Source organism: Schistocerca piceifrons, chromosome 6 (genome assembly GCF_021461385.2).
Source record: "Schistocerca piceifrons isolate TAMUIC-IGC-003096 chromosome 6, iqSchPice1.1, whole genome shotgun sequence".
In the NCBI taxonomy this organism is placed as follows: Eukaryota; Metazoa; Arthropoda; class Insecta; order Orthoptera; family Acrididae; genus Schistocerca; species Schistocerca piceifrons.
In genome coordinates this window covers 301,682,708-301,710,013 of record NC_060143.1, presented here as the reverse complement: position 1 = coordinate 301,710,013, position 27,306 = coordinate 301,682,708, and the positions used below count along the sequence as shown (strand labels likewise).

General features: G+C 43.6%; 1 protein-coding gene across 1 annotated transcript in view; it reads left to right on the top strand.

The window, feature by feature from the left end:
• Window positions 1–27,306, top strand: part of LOC124803287 (kinesin-like protein KIF26A) — a 483,829-nt gene that overhangs the window by 318,358 nt on the left and 138,165 nt on the right. The window lies entirely within an intron of this gene.

Below are 27,306 nucleotides of genomic sequence, written 5' to 3'. Positions count from 1 at the left end.
TGTGAGGTGATCCACATGAGTTCCAAAAGAAATCCGTTGGAATTCGATTACTCGATAAATAGTACAATTCTCAAGGCTGTCAATTCAACTAAGTACCTGGGTGTCAAAATTACGAACAACTTCAGTTGGAAAGACCACATAGATAATACTGTGGGGAAGACGAGCAAAAGGTTGCGTTTCATTGGCAGGACACTTAGAAGATGCAACAAGTCCACTAAAGAGACGGCTTACACTACACTCGTTCGTCTTCTGTTAGAATATTGCTGCGCGGTGTGGGATCCTTACCAGGTGGGATTGACGGAGGACATCGAAAGGGTGCAAAAAAGGGCAGCTCGTTTTGTATTATCACGTAATAGGGGAGAGAGTGTGGCAGATATGATACGCGAGTTGGGATGGAAGTCATTAAAGCAAAGACGTTTTTCGTCGCGGCGAGATCTATTTACGAAATTTCAGTCGCCAACTTTCTCTTCCGAATGCGAAAATATCTTCTTGAGCCCAACCTACATAGGTAGGAATGATCATCAAAATAAAATAAGAGAAATCAGAGCTCGAACAGAAAGGTTTAGGTGTTCGTTTTTCCCGCGCGCTGTTCGGGAGTGGAAAGGTAGACAGATAGTATGATTGCATTTCGATGAACCCTCTGTCAAGCACTTAAATGTGAATTGCAGAGTAATCATGTAGAAGGCTCAATAATATTGACACCTGGTGACCAGAGGAGAGGAGATAATTCATCCTTGAACTCACAAAACCAGGGCGATGCAAGCTGTGTGAACAGAGGCCCCTGTCGTCTTGGAACACAGCATCACCATAGGGGAACAAAAATAGTACACTTCGATGGAGCCTGAAAGACAAAACGCTCACATAATCCTTGACAATAATGCGACCCTACACAATAACCATGGGATCCATGCTATACCCCCTTATGACTACCCAAGTCGTCACCAAACGCCCGCCGTTCTCCACTCTTGAGAATTAAACTCGGCCAGAAGCAGGATACAGTGTTATAAAAGACATTATCATTGTTTCATAGTCCAGGTTTTATGGCTCTGGTAGCACGCTTTCCTATTACGAAGGCTTGCATAACTCAATAGTGGTTTTGGAATTCCAGCTCACCCTACAGTTCTCTGCTTGTGGTTCAAATGGCTCTGAGCGCTATGGGACTTAACTACTGTGGTCATCACTCCCCTAGAACTTAGAACTACGTAAACCTAACTAACCTAAGGACATCACACACATCCATGCCCGAGGCAGGATTCGAACCTGCGACCGTAGCAGTCGCACGGTTCCGGACTGAGCGCCTAGAACCGCTATACCACCGCGGCCGGCAAATATCAACAGAATTAGACATTCTCTCCTAGTATTATGTCGTTCATTTTCAGCTTACCTGGTGTAATGAATAATCTTTTAGATTTATGGCATGTAGCCTATCTTTTGGCTATCCTCGGAGCGAGACGATTGAATGAGTACAGTTTTTAATATTTTTTGTTTTTCTTTAACTCCATTTACAGCCTCCCGTGGCGTTGGACTGGCAGATATTAAATTGTCACTCTTCAGCCACTGCGTTAAAATATTTACTATTTAACAACTTAAATATTTTTTTACAAGATGATGTTGATTGAAAGTAAATTCTCTTTGTTATGAGCATGATACGATGTGGGCTTTTTGTAGTTACTGAGATGTGGGAAGTACTGCGGAGGGTATTCTTAGCAAAACTGTAAGATTATCATATCCTCGGACACCTCAGACGTCGCCGTATATTTTTGTTAATGCATGAATGATTCAGATTCTTTACATGTAAACGAATATCTTAATATATCACTGGCCGCATTGCCACATTGATGTAGCTGTTTATAAAAGTACAATTAAGGGAAGAAATTGTTCAGATGAATATTACGATAGTGTGACGATCACCAGAAATGCACATGCTTTATTGCATGCTGGTCACGTGAGCACAGCGTGGAACGCAGGCAGAGGAAACCATTTGAAGGGATGGCACTTCAGTGTGAGTCGAACAGCAGCAGTTAGAGGACAGAGTTGGTTATGGATGTTGCGGGAGTGCAAGCAGAGAATTAATAAATTTAGCATTTGCGAGTGAATGTGGAGGGTACAAGAATGACACGAATGTTAAAAATAGGGTAATGAGAAAGATACAGAAGTTATTTGACTGTTCGAAGAAGCCTCTGACATGATTGATCAAAGAATTGCAATCGGCACTAGTTCTGTACATGACAGTTGATGCTGATAAGCAAAGTGGACAACAATAATTTACCAATAAAAAACCATACAACATACATCAATGCGGCAGTACTCGAAGTTCGCGCGAGGTGGATATTCAATCCAACCAGCTTGCCAGCACCTCAACACAAGGCGACACCTGTGGTCGGGACAGCAGCAGCTCCAAGGTGCGCGCGCGGACTCGAACAGCGCGCGCAGGCCGAACTATTTCCTGTCTCCGGCAAAAGTACGTTTGAGCCCATGAAACGGAAGTGTCATTCCCCAAGCCGACTATTTAGGACCGCGCCAGCACTTCCAGCGCAGCCAGCCGAATCAGGAACACCTTGCCTAGGCGACGGGCTACCACGCTCAGCTTTTCTACTCTCCGCCGTCACCATGAAGTGGGACTTAACCAACGGGACGCTGCCGAGGGGAGAGGACTTGATATTCTGTTGTTGCTACACCTTTTGAAAATGACGGAGTTAGTGACATTATAACAAACTTCATTCATACAGACTACAGGATTCATCCTGTGACTGGTTTTCCGGAACTCAGTTTGTTTGACCTTTCACTCGGTGAAGAATGTTTCTTTGTCTTTCCTTTTCCTTCAGAAGTTAGTTACTGTGTTAATGCCAGACATTTGAAGCTATTTCTTGTGTTTCAAATAAAACTGTTTAACGGTATACCTGGTGAAGGTTTCTTGTGATATAACCAAAGTAAGGGACAAATCAAGTTTTGAGTTTCTTCTTTAATTTAATCTTCTTCACACAAAACCCAGAGCACGAAAATTTACAGTGAGGTCACCTTGACATGAGCGACACATTCAACCAGGGTTCGCCGCCAGTTTGCAGGTAAAACAGAGCACATTACTGGCGGCCTCTGAAAAGCATCACTTCAAATACAGAAGACAGATCAAAAACTATGGATTCATTACTCAAGAATAGACACTGCATTTCACAGATTCCTTCGCGAATGCTCGTCCACACATGACACGTGTCTATATGAACTGTCTGCATGATGTTGAGGTACTCCAGTGGACGGCAAGGCACTCAGGTCTGTCCTCGATATGACGTGTTGGACTAGCACAGACAGCAACTCCATCTCACTGCTATTATCCAGTATATCAAAAGAAAATTACGACAACTGAGGACCAGCTTGCCTTGGGAGAGGATACAATGGCTTTATGACACCATTCTCAACGAATCAGCGAATGCATCCAAGCCAGAAGGGTGCTACTCCAAACTGGTAAGAGCTCATGCTGCCAGCTCATTGTAAATTTGACTCGATATTATAATCACCGAAATAAAATCACATGCTCTCTTTACCCATTTAGTTTCATTTCGTTTCCTCCTCTCCTTTTGGGTTCCTCACGTTTTTTTGTCAGGCAGTGTGCGCTGGGAAGAAGGGTCTAGCTGATAGGTGGCGTGGCGTGTTGGAGACAAGTGAGATGCCTGCTGCTGGGTAAAGATATCGGGGTTTCGAGCATTCATTTGAAGTTGTATGGGGAGGGAACTATAGAGTTGGTTGTGATTGTAAGAAAGTAATAGGCTTATGACCTGATAGGAGAAAGTGACTGAAGTTACGTTGGGAACCGACATGGAAAGTTTTGGAGACGAACTCAAGGTGAGACGTGTTGACAGAGATGTGGCAGCAGTCCGGAGCAGGTATGAGAGGCAGAGTTGTTCTCGGCATCAGGGAAGGTGTGAGACCTAATGAGCTGTTAGGTGATAGTAGGTAGTTGGATATGTAAAGTGAGGAAAAATGCATGTCATTCCAAGTTTGGAGTGTGTAAAAAAATTTAAGAGTGGAAGCCCAGGGTATACTGGCATAGGCGACGCTGGGGCAGATGAAGGTTTTATGTATCGATGATGATCATGAGATTTAATCCCAATGTTGGGTCGGTTAGTAGCTCGTGGTCTACTGGCTAGCGTTCCTGCCTCTTGATCACGGGGTTCTGGGTTCGATTCCCAGCCGGGTCGGGGATTTTCTCCTCCCAGGGACTGTAAGTTTGTGTTGTCCTCATCATTTCATCATCATTCAGGAAAATGTGAGACTGGACTGTGAAAAGTTTGGTAACTTATATGGACGCTGATGACCGTGTCGTTGAGCGCCCCACAAACCATCATCAGTAGTTTCAGTGCTTTATGAGTTTTATCTTGTATAGTTCCACATTAGGTGAGGGTTCCACACACGGTTTTGAGCGAGTGTTAGTCCAATATATTTTAGTATTTTTGTAAGGGGACTTACATATTATTGATCAGGCCAAGTAACTTTTATTGAATACAGCACTAAACTTCAGAGTGACACAGATAAATGGTACTATTTTCCAACATAGTTACCAACTCTCTGTAAGCAATGGACAGTACGTCCAACCAGTCGTTCAGTTCCTCGACGACAGAAATCCGCTCCTAGATCAAAGGCCCATTCGAGAACAGTCGTGCGAATATTCCCATCTTTGGAAAATATTCTTCACACGAGATAGTCTATCATCTTTCCCAAAAGATGGAAATTGCATTGTGCAAGTTCTGTTTATTCCTTCCTCATGTGCGTCTTGTTAAGAGTACCTTAAAATATGACTTCAGTTTTATGGATGACAGAGCGCGACCGCATCGAAGAACGTAGGTGAAGGAGCTGTTGGAACGAGAGGATATTCAGGGACTGGGCTGGCCTACCTGTCCCCCGACCTAAATTCCATTGAGCATGTGTGGAATGCGTTGGGGAGACGTATTGCAGTATGTCTACATGGGCCAACAACCATCCAGCGGTTGTCAACCGCACTGGTCGAAGACTGGAGCGCTCTACCACAAGAACCCCTTACCAAACTGGCAATCAGCATGACCGCACGTCACAGAACATGCTTTGCATCCGTGGTCATGACACAGACTATTAATAACCTCCCGCCGTTTGTAATGTCTAGGAGACCAATTACGAATCGTGGCGACTTCGGTGTAATTGTTTTCTTTGAATAAAAGTGTCAGTTTTATTCGTCTCATTGAGTATTTTTGTCACTTACCTTCTGTACTATATTGTAGAAATTCTTTCTGTGTGTGGTTCAAGTTTCGTGGCAGTGACAATGCGATAGCTGCTTTCGTCCCTAAGTGTTGCATGCGAATGTACTTCTCACTTTGAGTTCAAGCCTCATCAAAAGTCTCTGGACTCTGGACGATTCTTCCCAAGGACAGTAGATAAAATGTTGGCGGCGAACATAAAACATTAAGAAATCATAGAAAGGTCTCTTATTGTTAAAATTTAATTGTACACTTTTAAATTTACGGTCTAAAAATTTCATGGGTGCAGACTATTCACAGCTACGCTGCATTACCAATGTGCTACGTAAAAAGGGTAACTGTGAAATAACAATAATAATAATAATAATAATAATATCCACCAAATAAATTCGTAGGACTGTTCAGACTGCTCCTTGAATGACTCCTCATCTGAAATCCTTCACCGTCTTTCTCCAGTTGAGCATCTACTCCGTAATGACGCGATATCATGGTATAGCCTTCCTTTTTTCCGGGGCGGTTATATCGTTTTCTCAATAGTTAGCCATTAAATTTTAGAACTTCTGCAATTTGTTTCATCCAGTTTTTGTTTTCTGCTGTCCCATCATCCTCCCATTTCTTAGAATGAGGAACCCTGCGTAACTTACGGCAGATCCTGTATTCATCTGTCTTGCGTACAGGCCTAAACCTTCACAGTCGGCCCTTTCATACCTCCTCGTCGATGATGAATTTATAGCTGCATTTCACTTGTAGCACATCATTTCCTAGCTGCGTCGTTGAACTAACCCTTGGACTTTTGTATACACCAGAGCTGTTTTCCGGTAGCCAGAAAAAGGGGTTTTGTTGTTAGAAATGGTGAGCTGGTCTTTCTGTAACTATTCTAAATGGGTTACGGTCGGTGTCTACGATGCTGGCTTAAGGATGAGTGATTTTCCCATGGTGGTAAGTGTTTCCAGCTGCTCTCGGAATTAAACTTTGGAAATCGCTGATGGGACGCAAGTAATTCGAAGAGGAGGGTTTTTAGTGTGAATAGGGAATGGTCGTGATAGCGCGTCCTGCATCTGTCCCTGAGGCTGCCTGGCCAAAAGGCATATATGCTAAAACAATATCGTGGAGAAAGTTTGGAGATCGTGAGATCAGGAGTTGATGAGAGACCCACGAAAGTGTGGGAAGACAGCTGTGGGTGCATTTTGGACGAGGTGGTATTTTAAGTATCGCCTGTCTTAAGTCATGGTTGAGCGATTTTGGGGATTAATGATGTTGATCTGTCTGTGCAGAGAGCTTTGATAGAATTCAGTTGTGTTTAAGTTGCCAGGTACGGCAATTTAGTTAACGTGCAAGTGCTTGGCTGGAAGAGACTGCATAGCAGAACATTGACCCAATAGATAGCTGGAAGTGGAATTTAAAAAACTTGGCGGACATAGGCTAATAAGCAATAAATTCGTTCTGCTTCCGTGGAAACTTGAAGTGTGGTGTTTTAGAGTGCATATTTTTTTGTTTTATTTTTGTTTATGTAGGAGATTACCAGCGGGCGGTGCTAGATACCAACTGGCGGTGGTGTAGTAACTGTCTGTAATCCTCATTTTCCAGTCTAGTGGCGTATCTGAATCTTTTGAAAATAGCTGCATTGCTGCAGGGGCATTTTTATTACTGGTGTAGGGGTAGTGATAATCCAAAACCTCTACCACGGATGAAAGCGACGCTTGCTGTCCTATTTTAGTCGGGTTCGATAGTGTAGCAGTGCAGAGGAATAATCCGCGTCCGCCCATAAACGTTTCTGAGTGAATCTGTGGGGCAGTAGTAATGTGTTTGGCTCGCGCGCCTCACAACGCTAATAAGAGCTGTGGGATCCTGCCACGGCCGCTTGTGGAACTTGACGCAATACCATGGAAGCTCTGGCAGTGAGACGGAAAGAACGATTCACACTCCAGTAGCTTAGCCTGCTATTCGGTCATGAAAAGTCACCCCCAGTTACTAACGTAAGTAATATCCATTACGGAATACACTGACGGAAAAAAAGATCCCAACACCAAGTAGGGGTTGTGCGAGATAAACTAAAATTAGTGTGCGTGTTTCTACATCTGGAAGATGATGTCTATTCAGAGTTCACATCAGTCGAGTAAGAGGGGTGCTAGTAGCGCCATATCAGGATGCAAATCAAGTTTGCCTTAAATACGCGCTGTATCTATCGTCAGCGTTAGTTACCTTTGCATTGGACGTAATGAATTGACTCAAGAATACCTGTGAGACGATGAAGACGCCATTAACTACAACTCGCTGAATGAGGTCGTGTGATACGGCTACGAGAAGCTGAATGTTCCTTCCACAATAATGCAGAATGACTTGGCAGGAACGTGATCGTTGTACATGATTCCCGGAAGTGATGGTCATGGAAGGTACGGTCGCGGGAAGACCGGACTGCGGGCAGCCAGGTGACACTACCGAGTGAGCAGACCGTCGTGTTCGGCGTATGGCTGTGCTGCACCATACTGCGTCCGCAGTAGCATTTCGAGCAGCGGTTGGCACCAAAGTGACACAACGAACTGTTACAAATCCGTTACTTCAAGGACAGCTTATAACACTCGCTTGCTGTGACACAAACCAATGTTTCCCGCTGCGAGGATTTTTAATTTTGACTGTGCGTGTGTCTAATGGATGAAGGTATCGAACAGTAATTTTGAATATATTGTAATTAATAGAATAACTAAACAGGCTTGTGCTTTGGGGATAATGAAAGTAGTCAAGTTCATATACGAATGAAAAATCGAGTAGTCGCCAGCCCAATTAGGCACTTTAATTTGAAATATCATGTTCAATAAAATTGAACATTAATTGTTGTAGTGGCTTTCATTAAGACTCCCTTTGAATAGCACACTGGATACACACAAATACAGGACAATCTAAATTGTGGGTGACAGTAGTTACCATTAATGTACAAACTAGTAATCATAGTAAGCAAACTGAACCCAACTCATAATAATAAGTTACAGTCACTATCATTACGTGACTCAGTATTGAGATGTTACTTCAGGAAATACCGAACTAAAGTTGGACGTGGAGGGGCTTCTGACTTAACTGACATATAAATACCACAAATAAAAGTAAATAATACTCACAATTACACTGTTTACACTCCCATTTATAGAAATGTATCAGATTGCTTTAGTAGCAACAATATCCCAGTTATCTTTCTAATATGAGAAGAATATGGTGGGGATCCACAAATTAATACTGTATCATTAGTCAAACTCTATGATTATTTCAGTATTAATATTCAATTCAACTAAATTTAATACTTAGCCTCACTTGGAATACTTTGTTTCCATCCTCCAAAGCAAATTAGACAACACTGAGCTCGATTGAACTCAAAAAATCGTGCATGATAGCAATCGAGGCTAAATTATGTTTCAAGTAAGTTTAGCCGGCCGGAGTGGCCGAGCGGTTCTAGGCGCTACAGTCTGGAACCGCGCGACCGCTACTGTCGCAGGTTCGAATCCTGCATCCTGCATCGGGCATTGATGTTTGTGATGTCCTTAGGTTAGTTAGGTTTACGTAGTTCTAAGTTCTAGGGGACTGATGACCTCAGATGTTAAGTCCCATAGTGCTCAGACACATTTGAACCAAGCCAAGTAAGTTTAGCTTACGTGCCTTTTTCATCACCTGTGAAGCAGGTATTTCAGACTGCAACATTTACACAGTCTGGCACTGAATTTTTGCACATTTAATACACAGAAATAAATTAATAGTTTGTTTGAAACAGGATACTCGGTTTTCTGAACACTTAGTAGGGGATCCCGCATAGGTTCGTGATTAGGATGAAGATACGGTTCTAAACACGGGTTTATAACACTTGGATTATTATTAAATCACTCACACAAATTAACTGGTCCATGCTGTGATACGTATCTGTAAGCATGAAGTTAATGGAGCAGTGGCGACTTAGTGGTGGCAAGCGACGTGGCGGCTAACTGTACTTGCGGCTCTAGATGTTTGAATGCTCTTTACAATTTCTTCTTGGCGACTGATTTTTAACGTGTTAGAGCCATTCCTTATTTCCTTATTGCCCAAAGTACCATGCAACAGCCAAACTCACATCCGAGGCAAATTTATTTGCAAAACGTCTTCAAAATGCCTCCCTTGGCACCGTCAATGTATACCGTGCAATGGCTAGCCGTTGACGGCGTACCGTTCCCACCAAGAAGCCGCCCAGTTCGACCGCCAAAACCACCTTTTAAATCACTCCAAGCCACTTCCGTTGCGGAGGGACTTCCCTACATCTTTTACGTTATACAATACAAATGTCCTAAGCATGAACCAGCTCCAATATACATTGTTTTTTTTAAAAAAAACATACATATATTATTACATTTAATTATTTTAAACATTATTTAGCTTTTTTCCGTACATACATTACAAACTTTAAATTTCCTGTCACAAATAAATGACATTAAGTAACAAAGAACAAACAGATACACAGGAACATAGTATAAACCTACTTCTAATCAATACCGGTGTGCTGCGCGGGATTAACCGAGCGGTCTGAGGCGCTGCAGTCAAGGACTGAGGCGCTGCAGTCAAGGACTGTGCGGCTGGTCCTGGCGGAGGTTCGAGTCCTCCCTGGGGCATGGGTGTGTGTGTTTGCCCTTAGGATAATTTAGGTTAAGTAGTGTGTAAGCTTAGGGACTGACGACCTTAGCAGTTAAGTCCCATCAGATTTCACACATATTTGAACATTTTTATTTTTTTTACTTTTTTTATGCGGGTGTTACAAGCTCCGAGTTACACGCCTGTAGCGTACATTCCTCTCACCCCAGACCACTGCCGTTAACGACTTCAGTGGTGTCAGACAAGAGCTCATTAGAGCGCAAGGTCAGTTGTGTTTTCTGATGAAAGCTGATTCTACCTCCGTGCCAGTGATGGCCGCATGTTACTCAGGGGGAGACCAGGTGAGCGCCTGAAACCATCCCATATGCGTACTAGACACATTGGACCTACATCTGGAGTTATGACAGCAGGAACACTCTCGTGGATATCCCATGCACCCTGACTGCAAATTTGCACGTCAGTCTGGTGATTTGACCTGTTGTGCTGCCATTCATTAACACCACTCCAGTGGGTGTTTACCAACGGGATAACGCTCGCACACATACTGCTGTTGTAACCCAACGTGCGCTACAGAATGTCGACGTGTTGCCTTGGCCTACTCGATCGCCAGATCTGTCTCCAATCGAGCATACATAGGACATCACCGGACGATAACCCCAGTGTCACGGCCGGTCGGGGTTCCCGAGTGGTTCTAGGCGCTACAGTCTGGAACCGCGCGACCGCTACGGTCGCAGGTTCGAATCCTGCCTCGGACATGGATGTGTGTGATGTCCTTAGGTTAGTTAGGTTTAATTAGTTCTAAGTTCTAGGGGACTGATGACCTTAGAAGTTAAGTCCCATAGTGCTCAGAGCCTCCAGTGTCACCCACAAACAGCATTAGCAGTATTGACTAACCCAGTGCAACAGGCGTGGGCCTTCTTCACAAACAGACATCCGGAACCTGTACGACATAACACATGCTTGCATTCAACATTCTGGCGGTTACACCGGTTATTTGCGTACCAGCATCTCACATTTGCAGTGGCTTATCTCGTGCTTACATTAACTTGTGAATTTGCAATGTTAATCACTTAAATATGTTACCTAGACAAATGTATTCAAGAAATTTCATTGCATTACATTAATTATTTCTTGGTTCTGGAATTTTTTTTCCGTCAGTGTATTTCTCACAGATCTGATCAAAGTAGTGGCCACATTTCCGGGAAACAAAGCTTGGATAGAAATGCTCCTGTGTAAAGTGACGAGAACTGGAATCATTCCCTATTGCCATTCCATTTACTTAACGGAGATGTTTGTCTCTTTTCTTTTTTGTATCTAAACATGGTTATTTTCTATGCGGAGCGGAACGTCTACCGAAAAGAAGTGTGGGAAGGAAGTTCACATTTAACTGTGAGGGAAAAATCGAAAACTTGTTTGTCTCAAGAAAACTGGAGCTGTTTGGGAGTCGACGCTTGGAGAATGCACAAGCAGCGAGACAAAAGCTCTCGGCTCCGTCTCGAAGAGGAGCACTTAAAAAGTTGGGAGTGTCTCAGCGGAGCGCAGTCTGTCACAGGGACAGGGAAGGAACGATTCGCCATCCCCACTGCCTTGCCATTTCTTCAGCGCAGCCGACAATGATCGAAATTTGTTCACGAGAAAAATAAACTCAAATATTTTCGACTTCTAATCAAGACTGTGTAGAAGTGCTGCTCTCCAGACTGTGGTAAAGCTTATCTCTCCTTGTGTACCAGCATTGATATCCCATAGGCTACTTTATGGGATGGAGGTGACCTACTCTCATCCACTGTCCGGCGCGACCTACAGTGAGCCGAATATGTGTAGCTAACTGTAGGAAAACCAGATGACAGATTAAAATACATCGCAAGAATCCCAAGGAAATGTGATTCAAAGGTGAATATTTCACTATGCAACAATGTGTGCGCTATTTTGTAATATCCTGGTAAATTTAAACTGTATGCCGTACTGAGACTCGAATCCTGTGCCTCGCAGTTCGCGGGAAATGCTCTTACCAACTAATTTTTTAATTACTCAATGAACAGGATCTTTTTTTTTTTTAGAAAAAACACGTATTCTTACAGGAGGTAACATAGATCAAAACTAAACGAAAAGTTCCTATCAGTACGCGTGCAACAGCATATATACCTGATATGTGCCAAAATGCAGAGCATAAGAAACGGGATTTTGCGGTACTCATACTTCGGGTTCTATCGGTAATAAAAAAGTAGGGTCAAGTGCTTGGCTAGGGATATTTGTATTCCCAGAAGGAGGACTGTGTTAGTGTCACTAACCTACAGCACAGAGTCAAAGAATGAATACTGTACACTTTCTCCTGCTAAGAAAGTGGAGCAAATCGGTCGGTTCTTTTTGCATCTGATTTGGTTTACGGTGGGATTGAGCTTTCGAAATGTGGTGCTACAGAAGAATGCTGAAGATTAGATGGGTAGATCACATAACTAATGAGGAAGTATTGAATAGGATTGGGGAGAAGAGAAGTTTTTGGCACAACTTGACCAGAAGAAGGGATCGGTTGGTAGGACATGTTCTGAGGCATCAAGGGATCACCAATTTAGTATTGGAGGGCAGCGTGGAGGGTAAAAATCGTAGAGGGAGACCAAGAGATGAATACACTAAGCAGATTCAGAAGGATGTAGTTTGCAATAGGTACTGGGAGATGAAAAAGCTTGCACAGGATAGAGTAGCATGGAGAGCTGCATCAAACCAGTCTCAGGACTGAAGACCACAACAACAACAAATGGAGGCACCATTAGATCGTAGGCGCTTTCTCGGAAAACCGCAGGAAAAGAACTTATTTACTACAGTTCCACTGTCATTATCGGATCAAAATGCAGTCGGGGGTTCCAAGACGGTAATGCACAGTGAAATTTTTGCGATATATTCCTAAAATACTGATCTCGAACAACCTTCTAAATTGTGTTCGTATCTTTATCCATTTACTAATTGCAGAGGTTCAGGATGGGCCCTACTTGTATAAGTAAAATACGCACGTTAATCCAGTGTGAGGGAAAAACATAGTTCATAAAGTAACGTAGTGCGGAGAAATGTGCTGTAAAGTGTCTCCGTTATCATCAGAAGGCTTCTGGGAACCACATGAAAAGTTTTTGTGCACGTAAAATGCTGTCTGAGGTGTAAAATTAGTTCTGTGTTAGTTCAATTTCACAAAAGCAAAGTATCTAAATTTTACTGATGAATACATGATTTTTCACATGGGTTACATGCACTGCAAAAGCAGGGAAAAGAAGGAAACCGATGGAAAAATGTACCTATCGGAGCACAAAAAATGTAAATATATTCCTGTTTATTAAAAGACTGACTGAGAAGTGGGGTAACAGCTGCCTCATTCTACCTTCTTTAGCACGTTTAAAAATTTTCCTAAAATGTTAGGCAAGTGAAGATATTGGCCTTTTTTTTTCATACCAAGAGAGACGAAGACAATGTGAGTGGCAAAGAGGAGGAAAAGTAATAAATACTGAAAGACAGTAGACAATGGTCGTGTTATAGACAGAGCGAAGGAGACAGTGGTAGTGTGAGAGGAAAACGGGGACACAATTGCAGTAGGACATAGTTGATAGTGGCAGAGTAGTGCTAGGGAAAGAGTGAGAGAGGCAGTACCAGGGCGGGGGAAGAATAAGGAGAAGGAGAAAGTGGAAGTGGGAGAGAGCCGGTGATAATGAGACACTGAGTATATGACAATGGCAACGAAAAAGAGAGAGAAAGTGATAAGGAGAAGAGAGAACAGCAGTAGAAAGGAAGGAATTAGGTATTGGCAGTAAATGAGAGTAAGATGAAGACAGTGACACTGAGAGGAGACTTCGTGGTAAACCAGAATGAAGGAAACTGTGGTTGTGACACGGGTGAGAATTACAGATAGATACAAATAAAGGAACTAGGTATTGGCAGTAAATGAGAGTAAGATGAAGACAGTGACACTGAGAGGAGACTTAGTAGTAAACCAGAATGAAGGAAACTATGGTTGTGACACGGGTGAGAATTACAGATAGATACAAAGAAGAAATGACAATGAATTGGGCTGAATGATTGAGTGAGAAAGGGCAACTGTGAGTGGATGGGTGTGAGCGACTTACAGTTACGGACTAACGGGTGTGAGTTATAGTTAGGTGAGCTTGTGGTTAAACTGAGGTAACTGTTAACAAAAGCGCGAATATGTTCGCATGCCAAAATTCTGTGGAAATTTTTAAAGGTGTTGAGGAAGGTTCAATGAGGCAGTAAACTGGAGCATTTTCGCCTCTTTTATGCTACGATAGGAGCATTTTTGCTCCGGTAATGATACGTCCAGAAATCAATGCCAGTTAAGATGTGGGCCGTTCAACTTGTGACGAGGAATGTGTAGTGTTTCGGTGTTATTTCCCCTCTGACGGTTGCAGTTCACTGCGATGAATTACCAGTGCTACTGGAGAATGTTACCCTTGCAGATAGACAACGTCTGTGATTTATGCACGACGGGTCATCACCCAGTTTTCTGTGGACTGTGCGATGGTACCTCAACGCAACGTTTCATCGGCGATGGATTGATCAAAGAGGTCAGGTGGCGTGCCCCCCCCCCCCCCTTATGCCACACTTGAATCCTTTGGATTTCTGGGTGTGGGGATGTTATGTTTAAAGGCATTAGTGTATGACCAACCCATTGACAATGTGCAGACGTTACAGGAACGTGTGACCAATGCACGCGAAGCAATCCTAATGGACCCAGGTATATCTGAAATAGTGTATAACTCGTATTTCTTCCCAGGCACATCTCGCACTTTTGGGGAAACCATAGAAATTCGAGCTCATACAGATATTTAGCTTAATTGGTTCTTCCTACATACCATACGCAATTGGAACAGTAAGGGGGGTAAAACATAGTCGACCAGAAGTACCCTCCACCACACATATAAGGTTACTTGCGGAATGGACACCGCCGAAAATATTTACACCACGAAACACCAATACAATATTTATCAACCTGTGCGGGAATGATCACCACGTAACAGTATACACTGTTAAAGTTGACACAATATTGTTTCCCATCACTATAACTTTTTAAAAAATGAAGACTACACCTATTACCAACTTAACTGGATCTAACACAACCATAGTCCTACAACTTGTTCCCTTGTATTTGTCACAACTACACACTGTAACTAATTCAAATAGAGTGTGACACCAGGTTTTTGTCTGCCACATTCCACAAGGAACGTCATCGTTCCTTGGTCCGTAGGCAGACCCTGTCGGTTTCTTGAGCGCTGCGGAAGGCGATCTGGGAGACTCTGCCCTTTTCGTTGCCTGCCGGTTCCCTGGTTTCAAGGGATGACCCTCCCCCTCTCCCCCTGTTTCGAGAGAGCATCGTTGTTGCCAGTAAGGAGTGCAGCCACATGCAGCCCCACATCAGTCTGATCTAGTTCCTTGGGTTTGAAGTCACGGCCTACGGCTGCACTTCCATTCTGGTGCTGTTCTTATGATCGACGCGCGTGTGATGTTGGCTGTTTGTCTAGTACCGCTGTTGATCTCAGATGTCTTCGCTACCAACATTGCCCTGCCCTAATCCTGGCAGGTAGACGGAACACAACGTTAATCTCAAACTGTATAAAATTCTTCTGATATTAAAGAATATGCCCCCAACAAAAGCAATAAATACCACAGATCTATGTTTCTCTTTGTGTGCCTCCGGAGAAGGTCCAAAAGTCCATAGCTTGACGATCTGCGTCTCCGAGTATCGATTTTCCTTACATACAGAAGCCAAATTTGCAAGTTCCTATGTTAGACTACCTGCATGAGACAGGTGGGTGGCCGAAATAAATAGAGTCAAGTCGATTTGCCCATCCAGCAACAGACCTAGGGAGATTACCAAGACTTACTCGTATTATGCCAAGAAAGCCTATGTTGTCACACAAGATATAAAGGCTGTCTATAAAATTAGTTAGTGGAGTGAATTAGGTTGCCTGGTAGTATGAAAAAATAAAAAACAAAGGAAATAAAACAAATAAAAATAAAAAGGGATGTGTGTGTGTGTGTGTGTGTGTGTGTGTGTGTGTGTGTGTGTGTGTGTGTGTGTCGTCGAGGGGACATAGGAGGGTTTGACTGGCTGAGCTGTCTTAGGTGGCTTGTTACAGAGTGCAAGAAAGAGCAGCATTCGCTACTGATGCCGCAATTATCTTCTAAATGTCTGTGTTTCTCTTCTTTTCGTGTATGTCGTTATTCCTAGGAATTTGTTATTTTTTTAAACAAGAGTAGCACGTTGGACTGGCGTGTATTACGATGCATCTGTTACGCTGGTAATGAAGAGTAGAACAGGCAAACGTGGTCAGTGGGGGTGAGTATTAAATCAACTAACGGTTACTGACTGAAAGAAGAACAGATCGTAAATTCTTTACATACAGTTCCAGGGCCATAGCTCACCAGGTAATTTTACAAAAGTAGAATCGTAATTAATTTCCACGCAGATATGGATGTAAAATATGCATTTCTTATACGCAAAGCTTGTTTCGATTCTCTGTGCGCTAAGCAATTTTAGTATGTTAGGATATTTCGGTCAGACGTTATGTAGCTAACGTAATCTACTAGAGCTGAGTTAAAGTGTGAGTGGAGATATTACTGGAGAACATTCAGCGTTATTCCGTTTTCCTCAGCTCATCTTGCAGAGAGATGCGGCGAGGAAAGCGGCGCCACATTGGCGGCGAATCCCAGACCCTGCTACAGTGAGTCATAGAAATGCCGACGCGCTGGAGGCCTCTTTTTCGCTGGACCGGTCCGGCCTGGAATCGATTGCTAGTATGACTAGTCGGCTATCGTACTAAAGCAGATATAGCAACAACCGCAGAGATCGAAATCTGTGAGAACACAGCAAACAGAGAACCACTCCTTAACATCTAATTCACCGCCTGAAAATGCGTCTACAGTTATTATAGCCCAGAAGCTTTTCGAAGTGTGCTGGAAGCTACATATCTGGTACCTTAATTTAGCTTAACCTCAATATCCTTCGAATCGCGAATGCGGCGCGATATGAGAGACTTCCGGTATATGTCTTCATACGTACTCCGCAACCCACCATTCGGTGCATGGCGGAGGGTACATTGTTTCCCTGCTAGTCACTCTCTTTCCTGTTCCACTCGCAAATTGTCTCTACGCCTCCGTAAGACGCCTAATTTCTCTCATCTTTTCGTCATGGTCCTTACACGGAATGTACACTGGCTCCAGTACAGTCGTTCTGCAGTCAGCAACAAATGCCTGTTCTCTAAATTTCCTCAATAGCTTTGCCTCCGAGATTCCATTTGAGAAGCATGTCCGTAATACTCGCTCGCTGATAAATCCTACCAGTAATGTATTTAGTAGCACGACTCTGAATTATTTCGGTCGTCTCCTTTAATACGACCTGGGGGCGATCCTAAACCTCAAGCAGTACCCAAGAATGGTAGTACCAGCGTTCTACACACCGTCTTCGTTATAGACGATCAGCCAGGATATTGTAACCACCTATCTAATAGCCGGTATGTCTACTCTTGGCACGGATAACAGCGGCGACCTGGAAGCAGTGAGGCCCTGGTAGGTCGCCAGAGGGAGTTGGCAACACATCTGCCCACACATGTCACCTAATTCCCGTAAATCCCGGGGAGAGAGGCGATGAGCTCACGCCACGTTCAGTCACATCCCAGATGTGTTCGATCGAGTTCAGAGTTGGATGGCCTGCACATCAATTTGAACTCGCCACTGTGTTCCTCGAACCACCCTATCACACTTTTGGCCTTATGGCATGCGCACTATCTTGTTGAAAAATGCCACTACCGTCGGGAAATATGATCGTCACGAAGGGGTGTAAGAGGTCTGCAACCAGTGTACGATACTCCATGGCCGTCATGGTGCCTTGCACGAACTCCACTGGATCCATGGATGCCCACGTGAGTGTTCCCCAGAGCATAATGGAGCCGTCGCCATCCTGTCTCCGTCCCACAGTATAGGTGTCAAGGAGCTGTTTCCCTGGAAGACGACGGATTCGCGCCCTCCCATCGGCATGATGAAGAAAGTATCGGAATTCTTCAGACCATCGCTCTGCCACTGTGCCAACGTCCATTGCCGATGGTCACATGCCTATTTCAGCCGTAGTTGCCGGTGTCGTGGTGGTAACATTGGCACAAGCATGGGTGCAGTGTGTGTTCAGTTACACTTGTACTCTGCCCAGCATTGAAGTGTCATGTTAATTCCGCCTCAGTTCGGCACCTGATCTGTTTCCCTAGTCTGCCCATCTTACGATGTCCGATATCTCTAATGAGAAGTAGCTGCTCACTCCTACGACGTCTGGACGTCGTTTCACCTTCGTTTCACCACGTGCTGAAGACACACACCAGGGCACTCCTCGAACACTCAATAGTTTCCGAAATTCTCGTGCTGATCCTCCAGTCCACCACAAGCTGCCTTTAGTCAGATAGATGGCGCGCCGTCGCCATTCCACACACTGACAACACGCTCACTGATACTACATGCACCGTGCATGTGTCTGACTAGCAGTCATTCCTCACCAGGTGACGCTGCTATCGCCTGGATGGCGATAGTATGTCGGTGGTCATAATATTCTGGCTAATTAGCGTACATTTTCATAATAGGTGCCTGTAACATCGTCGTCACTCGGGCCTACAATAGGCCGAAAAATCCGTGATAGCGGAACATTGTTTAAACGAGAGACAGGGGATTAAATTTGAAACTGAAACTTTCTGGCCGATTAAAACTGTGTGCCTGACCGAGATTCGAACTCGAACCTCTCCCTTTCGCCAGCACGTGCTCTACCGACAGAGCGAGCCAAGCACGACTCACGACCCGTCGACACAGCTTCACTTCTTCCAGTGCCTCATCTCCTACCTTCCAAACTTCTACAAACTTCTGGAAATACCCCATTTTTGGAAAAGTGTTTATAGCGAGGGAACTGAAATTATGTGGCAGACAATCTGGTTAATAGACACAAGGGTGTTCCTCGTAGCAGAACGTGGAACCCTGTGCTACCTCGCACCAAAATACAACGTTCTTCGGTGCGGCTGGCTCGAGTCTTTGAGGATAGTCTTTTCGGTATATCTCCCACGAACGACACTACAAGTCCTACTTTGGGGCCAGCACCTGTGGTGGGCGGCACATGCACTGTGTTCTACCCGGAGGCCCCGCACAGGACGACGGATTGCAAAGTAAAAGGGACGAAAATTACGGTTCAACGTTAGAGATGAAGACGGTTACCAGCCTTGGTGTTGGTTTCCCGCCGGAGTTAGCAGCAGCATCTTTCCTCCTCAAAGTGGAGGGCAGATAGATAGCCGAAATACCGAGTCATGTTCGTTTCATGATCCGACAGCAAAGCCACGTAGGCTACCAACCTTTATTTCTTCTTAAAATCATTTCAATAAAACATCCCATATCGCATGTAAATTGTGTACACAACAAGCTGACAAAAGTCACGGGGTAGCGATATGCACACATACACATGGCGCTATTATCGCGTACACGAGGTAGGAAACGGAAGTGCATCGGTGGAGCTGTCATTTGTACTCAGATGATTCATGTGAACTGATTTCCGAACTGGATATGACCGCACGATGGGAGTTATTGACTTTGAATGCGGAGTGGTAGTTCCAACTGGACGCATGCGACATCTATTTCGGAAATCGTTAGGGAATTCGATATTCCTAGATCCAAAGTGTCAAGGGTGTGCAGTGAATACCAAATTTCAGGCATTTCCTCCCGCTAAGTACAATGCAGTAGCCTATGTCCTTCACTTAACGACCGAGAGCAGCGGCGTTTGTAGAGTCGTCAGTGCTAATGGACAGGCAACACTTCGAGAAATAACCGCAGAAATCAATGTGTGGCGTACGACGAACGTATCCGTTAGGACAGAGCGGCGAAATTTGGCGCTAATCGACGATGGCAGCAGACGACCCCCGAGTGTCTCTGCTAACAGAACGAAATCGCCGCAGCGGCCCTCCTGTGCTCGCGACCGTATCGGCTGGACCCTAGACGACGGTAAAACCGTGGCCTGGTCGGACGAGTCGCGATTTCACTTCGTAAGAGCTGATGGTAGAGTACGAGTTTGGCCAAGGCTCCACGAAACCCTGGACCAAGTTGTCAATAAGGGACTGTGCAAGCTGGCGGTTACTTATTAATGGTGTGGGTTGTGTTTTCATGGAATGAACTGAATCCGCTGATCCAGCTGGATTGGCCATTGATTGGAAATCCTTATTTTCGGCTACTTGGAGACCATTTTCAGCCATTCATTCACTTATAGTTCCCAAACGACCATGTCATGTCACCGGGCCACAATTATTGGCGATTAGTTTGAATGACATTCTGAACAGTTTGAGCGAATGATTTGGCCACCCAAGTCAGTAGACATAAATCCCATTGAACATTTATTGGACATGATCGAGAGGTCAGTTAGTGTACAAGATTCAGCACTGGCAACATTTTCGCTATTATGGACGACTATAAAGACAGCACGACTCAATTTTTCTGCAGGGAGCGTTCAACGTCTTGTTGTGCCCATGTCACGTCGAATTACACCACTACGCCGGGCAATAGGGGGTACGACACGATATTATGGGGTATCCCGTGTCTTTTGTCATTCCAGTCCATTTCGTTCGGTGCCCGGTTTCTGTCATTTATCAGACCATCATCAAATCGTTTTTTACTCCTTAGTGACCGATGGAACCGGTGGCGTGGAGCAGGTTGCTGTTCAAGCGTGTAGAACACTGCACTGGAGTAAAAAAAATTGTCTGATGGTGGTCTAATAAAAGGCCGAAACTGGTCATCAAACGAAAATATATACAACTCACATGCGATTTGGACTGTCTTATTGAAATAATTTTAATATAATTTTATCGATAGCTGTTTTTCTGAGAACAATGTTCAAAAAATTGTTTATTTTTTCCTTTTTGCTTTGTTCTTCCCTCTAGTTAATAATTCTTGTTTTTTTACACATTAAACTCAATCAAATTTCCTTTTGTAAAGAAAACCATCCTTATTTTGCATTCCGCCAACCAACATATTTTTTTAAGTGTAACCCAAATGGTGCTAAAAATAAAAGGATCAATACACTTATCGTCAAACATAGAACACATACAAAACCAGTTTATATGTAAGTATCTTTCAGTTGCAAAATACTGCTGTACATTCTGAAATAGCCCATCCCCGACATTGAGGTAGGAATAAAAAGTAATCTTAAAGTCTTCAAATGTAATAAGAAGATGATGTGACACTAGTCGAAAAGTCGCAGTTTCTCGACGCAGGCACCCAGCTGCAAAACCCAAAAGCCTTTTATCATCGATACAGAATGCAGCTAGAAACCCAATGTGATACACCGAAATGTGAGGCAGTAGTGTCGATCATTTGTCGATGATGTTTCGAACATTTTAACGAGTACGATGTTGGCTACTGGCGTTATGACATTTCCCATTAACTGTAGCTTCTCATCGGTATATATTCCTGACATTGTCGGAATGGGGGCAAACTGGGGTATAACGAACTTCGGAAAATCTGCGAACAGTCAAGATCGCTAATGAAGTATTCATTTTATAAAGAGGATTGTGTTACCATCTTCGGATCTTCAACTTCACACTTCATAAAACCTGCCCCATCTATCATGCCATATCATATATGTATGTGTAATTATCGTGAACACAGTAGATGTCGGCATGTCATAATTAAAGTAACCGTATATGCAAAACATAACATTAATGAACCGACTCTACTGTTCATGCTCGTATCACAGCGGAATACAGACTACCATATTTTTTTAGATATACAGTTTTGTATATACAGTTACCTTACTTATGACATGCCGGCGTCTGTTGTGTTCCATTATCCTTCCACATACATTTTCCGAGATTTTTCGTTATCTGGAAATAGAGCGCCAGAGTCGTCGCCGATACCCGTAGGAAACCCATTGAGGATCCGGTGGGCAACAGCTGTCTTCTTAGCTCCTGTTCTTTCCGCCTGTGACCACAAAGGACTCTGAGCTCGGCATTGACGTCCTCCGATACGTAAACTGCGGCGACGCACGCGACGCTGGAAAGCGCTTCTGGGTAGCCAGGGTCGTAAACCAGGCCGGAACAAAGCGCGCCGACAACAATAAACAGGCGACGCTCCCTGGCAGGGCAGAGCTTCGCTAGGTGGGACGGAGGGGGGATGGCTTAACGATCTACACTGCGTGAGCAATGGGACTCCTTCACGATCAGGTTGCCTTATCGTTCTTTATCATCTCTTTAATCGGTTGCAGGTAAACTGCAGCCTCAGTTCTACTGCCATGTGATACTCTGTGCGGAGCCTTGACTTGAAGTGTATTGCAAGCTGCTGGTACAGCTATCACATTGTGCCGCCTCTCTTTCCTGTCTTGGGCAAGCTGTCGCTATAAGGCAAAGCAAAACAATGCTCTGCGTTCGGACCCTGATGGACTGATAGTAACCGACCGACCGCCATGTCATCCTTACCAACTGGATGCGGTATGGGTGGGCGAGGGGTCATCACACCGCTCTCCCGGCCGTTGTCAGCTCTTTTTATCTCGGAGCCCCTACTTTTCAATGAAGTAGCTCCTCATTTGGCCTCACGAGGCTATGCGTACCTCGAACCTGACTCCAACCCCGAAGAATCCCTTTCGGCACCGGGAATCGAACCCATTTCCGCAGAGCAGCAAGACATACTGATCACAGAATTACGGAGGCGGACGCTGCCATAAACGACCAAAAATAAAATCCCGTACTGATATTAATTTACCAGCACTAAAATCATGACTGGGATCGTAGGACCCTACTTTCAAAGATGTTCTGTCACTCCGGGCATCGATAAGCTCCAAAGATAATAAGCTATAAAACTATGGATAAACAGCTGTCTCCATTCCATGGATCAGTTACCAACAAGTGAAACTGCACGCTCTGCCGTTAGGAAATGAAATACGCTCATTTCAATTACTTTGTCATCAAATGATCAAAACGAATTGCAAAACAATTTAGACACGATGGTGCAAACAAATGGCAATTTATTCAAATCGTGGAAAGAGTGAAGTCATCCACATGAGTCCTAAAAATAATCCGCCAAGTTTCAGTTACACCATAAGTCAACAAATCTAAAGACCGTAAACTCAATTGAATACTTAGGGATTGCAATTCCAGATAACTTATATTGGAACGACCACATAGGTAATGTGAACAAAAGACTGCGATTTATTGCCAAACACTTTAAAAAAACGCTTGTCCGCCCTTTTCTGGAGTATTGCTGTGCAGTATGGGATTTACATTACATAGGATTGACGAGGACATCGAAAAAGTTCCTAGCAGAGTAGCTCGTTTTGTATTATCGCGAAATAGGGGAGAGGGTGAGGCGGATACGTTATACGAATTAGGGCGGCAGTCATTAAAACAAAGGCGGTTATCGCTGCGGCAGGACCTTCTCATGAAATTTCAATCACCAACTTTCTCCTCAGAGTGTGAAAATATTTTGTTGGGACCCATCTACATAGGAAGAAATTATCATCATAATAAAATAAGAGAAACCATAGCTCGCACAGTAAGACTGAAGTGTTCGTTTTTCCAGCGCGCTGTTATAGTGAAGTAGCTTTGGTTCGATGAACTCTCTGCCAAGAATTTCGTTATGAATTGTAGAGTAATCAAGTAGACGTAGACGTAAAGAAAACGACGCCCTACTGAGAACAAATGCAAATCTACTTTAATATTGATAGCATTGGTGCTAACCTGGCACAACCATAAACCTGTCAGTCCAGAATAGCTTTCCCCAGAACTCGAAACTGGGTAACGGCTTGGAAGCTCTTTAACGATCTTATGAAACAGACCTTTTCTCAAATATCAATAAAAACGGTTTCTTCTCCATTTTCTTCCTTCACCCGCTACCCAAAAATAATCTGAAATCAGTACCTTTCCTCATTTACTATTTTACGGGGAGTAAAAAATGTGACTAGAATGTTGCAACATAACTATCTGGAAGACTAATTTGCGCAACTACGGACATTACATTGAGGATACCATTTTGAATCAACCACCACACAAGTAGACATGCTTCGAAGTCTACCATAATGAGTAGCGATAATAAAATTAGGAACATTGATTTAAGATTTTTACAGCCCTCTAGAAGGCGAATTCTACAACCATTAAGTGAGTTAACAGTTCAGTTTCTATCGTGAAGAAAACAGTTGGTGGAGTAAATAGGGCGGCACATTAGGGAAACAGATTTTGACAAAAAGTAGTTTGAATGCAATCTTTACCGAAACGAATGAAAAGCAACCGGAAAAAGATCTACATGACATGTATTCTCAGTTGCGGATATGGACAACCATCAGCTGTACAATGGAATGACGACAGTGAAAATTTGTGCCGGACCAGGATTTGCCGCTTATTGCGAGCGGTCGCATGAGCCTGTCCGAACACTGCTCACGACTAGACCCAAACTTCCATGCGTCGTCAACCATGTGTCTACAACCGGCACTTGTATATTCGTTATGTATATTCCCGTACAGGGTAGACACTTTAATTGAAAGCATGTAGCTATAGTTTCCCAAGAGAAACTACGCCGTACCTCTGAAGAAAACAGGTACTGCAATATCGTATCGGAAAATTGTCTGTCTTGAGTAGAAAACAGTCTCTTTCTTTGCTACTGTGCAGATTATTTGTCACCATGATAGTTACGACACTGTTGACATTCACATCCCGCCTTACGTACACCGGCTGTTTTTAAACTGTAGCATTTCTCCTATAGATTTTAAGCCATCACGAATGGTACCACATAGACTCGCTACCATTTTCATCTCTATGGCAACTTACTTTGGGTAGACACACGAAAATGGCTGTGCAAGCCGAAACTAGTTGTGGGACTAAGAAGAGGTTTTAATAAATATTACAGCCCGAGTCCAAAAGCGTCGCTTTCATAGTACCAAATATTCTGAAATAAATAACTGGGAGGCCTAAGTTTTTTTCAGGATCCGATAGGTCACGAAATGGAAACCAATGTAAAATTCAAAAATATGGTATTTTATTAGCTACACCTTCCAGCTACTTCTCTACATGGTCGCCACTCGGACTTAGTTGTAGCGTTGTACCAACTTCCCAGTACACTCATCAAAGAAGACAGCCCCCTGTGCTTCCGTCAATTCCTTACGCTGGTCTGCAGCTCGTTGTCTGCGCCAAACCAGCGGTTTATGTGAGCAAAGGGTTGAAAATTAGAGGGAGCCAAGTCCGGGTTGTATGGTAGGTGACCAACACTTCCCATCCAAAACGCTGCGTCTCTGGTGCAGCTAAAGTGTGCGATCGGTCATTGTCATCAAGAAGGACAATGTCTGTTAACAACATTCCTCTTCCTTGTTCTGAATTGCCCTTCATAGACGATTTTCTCGAATTGCCTGATCCACTCGCTGAACAAGACCATCAGCTGATACTCACATGCTTCTCCGACCGCCTGCATCATGAACGTCTGTACGTCCTGCTTCGAAGTTTTTGCACCACTGTCGCACATTGCTGTCACACATGACTGTTATGTGGGCTGAATGAAATCGGGCAGAACCCCTCGGCATTAAGTAATCGAAAGACAGTGCGCACCTCAAACTTGGCGGGAGACTCTGCTGTTCCAGGCATTTTTACGTACTCATTGTGCACTCAGAATTGAAAAGAGCGACGTGACGCGATTTGGCGGGCATACTAGAGACACTGCGCAGCACATCTGCGTAAAGTTTCAGTGGATTTTCACTGTGGCTTTACTTTCGCAACCGATCTGAACTTAAAAAAAAAGATGGTTATCATAGAAACTCGGAAAATATAACATGATATGTCCCCGAAGATATGGGAAACAGCCTACATAGAATAGTGCCGAGCTGCCTACGATTCAGGAGTAACAAAGGCAGATCAGACGCCAGGTAAGATGCATACGGCGAGGACACTGTGACGCACGCGCCATAAGTAACACACGTGTTCTCCAACTGGACACTCATCCGCCAAACGTCAAAATAAGCAGACACATTGCTCCACTCAACCAGTACCACGAGACAGTCGTCGAAAAATCGTCCGACAGTATCATGATAGTGTCTTTGCAAGTGTGTCGGGATTCGTTTACAGTCACCATCAAGAAGCGCCCAATTGGTCATTATGTGATATTACTCATTATTCACGTGATTTAGAACTACACCAGTGTTTACAGACAGATCAGAGCATGTGAAAATTGATTCCCACATACAATCTCTCCACTTAATTATTATAAAACTTACATCGTTAAATGTTTGTAAAATTCTGCTAAATTGTGTTGCCATTTGTTTTTGCCATACCTGTTTGCCTAACCCTATTGACGAATCTCTATAGTTATTTCGGGCAAGCAGGCCACCTCATAAATATGCCTTCTTCGGCGGTAGGCTCTGTTTATGTGTTTGATGCCAAGTGCATCTGTTGAGTACAACATCGCATATACACAATGGGGCTGGTGATCATGTCCTAATTTGCTACAGCACACTGGTAAGCATCGCACTTAAATTAAGCCATTTCTCTTCTAATGTGAGCTGGAAATCGCATTAAATGTACGCCATTTCTCTTCGAATGCAAAGAAAATGGACGAAAACACGTTTTTTAGCATTCTTTCTGCAATGACTAGAAACCAGTGTCGAGTGCTGAAAAATCGGGGAAGGGACGTAGCTGTCTGTTTTCGACTGCACAAGCTCTGATATGGCGTCATCCTTCCCCGATGACCGAGCGTTAGATTGCTCGCAGTACCAAGTCAGTATTTTTATTTGGAAGTTCGTTTAAATCTAACAAGGGCAGTCCGTCGGGTGGAACTCACCAATTTGGCCCAAACTATGTGAGTAGAAGCAGGTAGATTGCCCATTCAAGTTCACAGAATATAACGCCTGACTGTGTTGTAGGAAAAGGTGAGACGATCTCTAAAGATTGACATGCAGACCATGAGGAATTTTTGAGCAGCAGTTGATATAACAGTTCTATGGCGCGATGGTCAAGTGCACTGAATGTCAATTAGTTAGCTCAGGTTCGGTTCTGCTTTTACAATTTTTTTTTTTCATTTTATCTCATTCCTCACAATGTTAAGCTATTAATTATAATCAGTTAAAGATAAAGATCTTGTCTGTTTTATTAATTGATAATTTATCATAGATGCTGTCAAATCTCCAAACCATTTTACCTAAATCAATATTATTGTAGTACATTGGTAAAACTTTGCACAACCCTCCACTGCATATGCAGGATGTATCAGAATAATTAAAAGCAAAAACTGACAGGGGTGAAAGTACACGATAATATAAGAAAAAAAGTTGCAGTAAACATGCATCCACAAAATAGCCCTTTTGCGATTGACAATGTGTTTACGAGCCGCTACTGACTTCAGTATAGTATATTGTCCTACACTCCTGGAAATTGAAATAAGAACACCGTGAATTCATTGTTCCAGGAAGGGGAAACTTTATTGACACATTCCTGGGGTCAGATACATCACATGA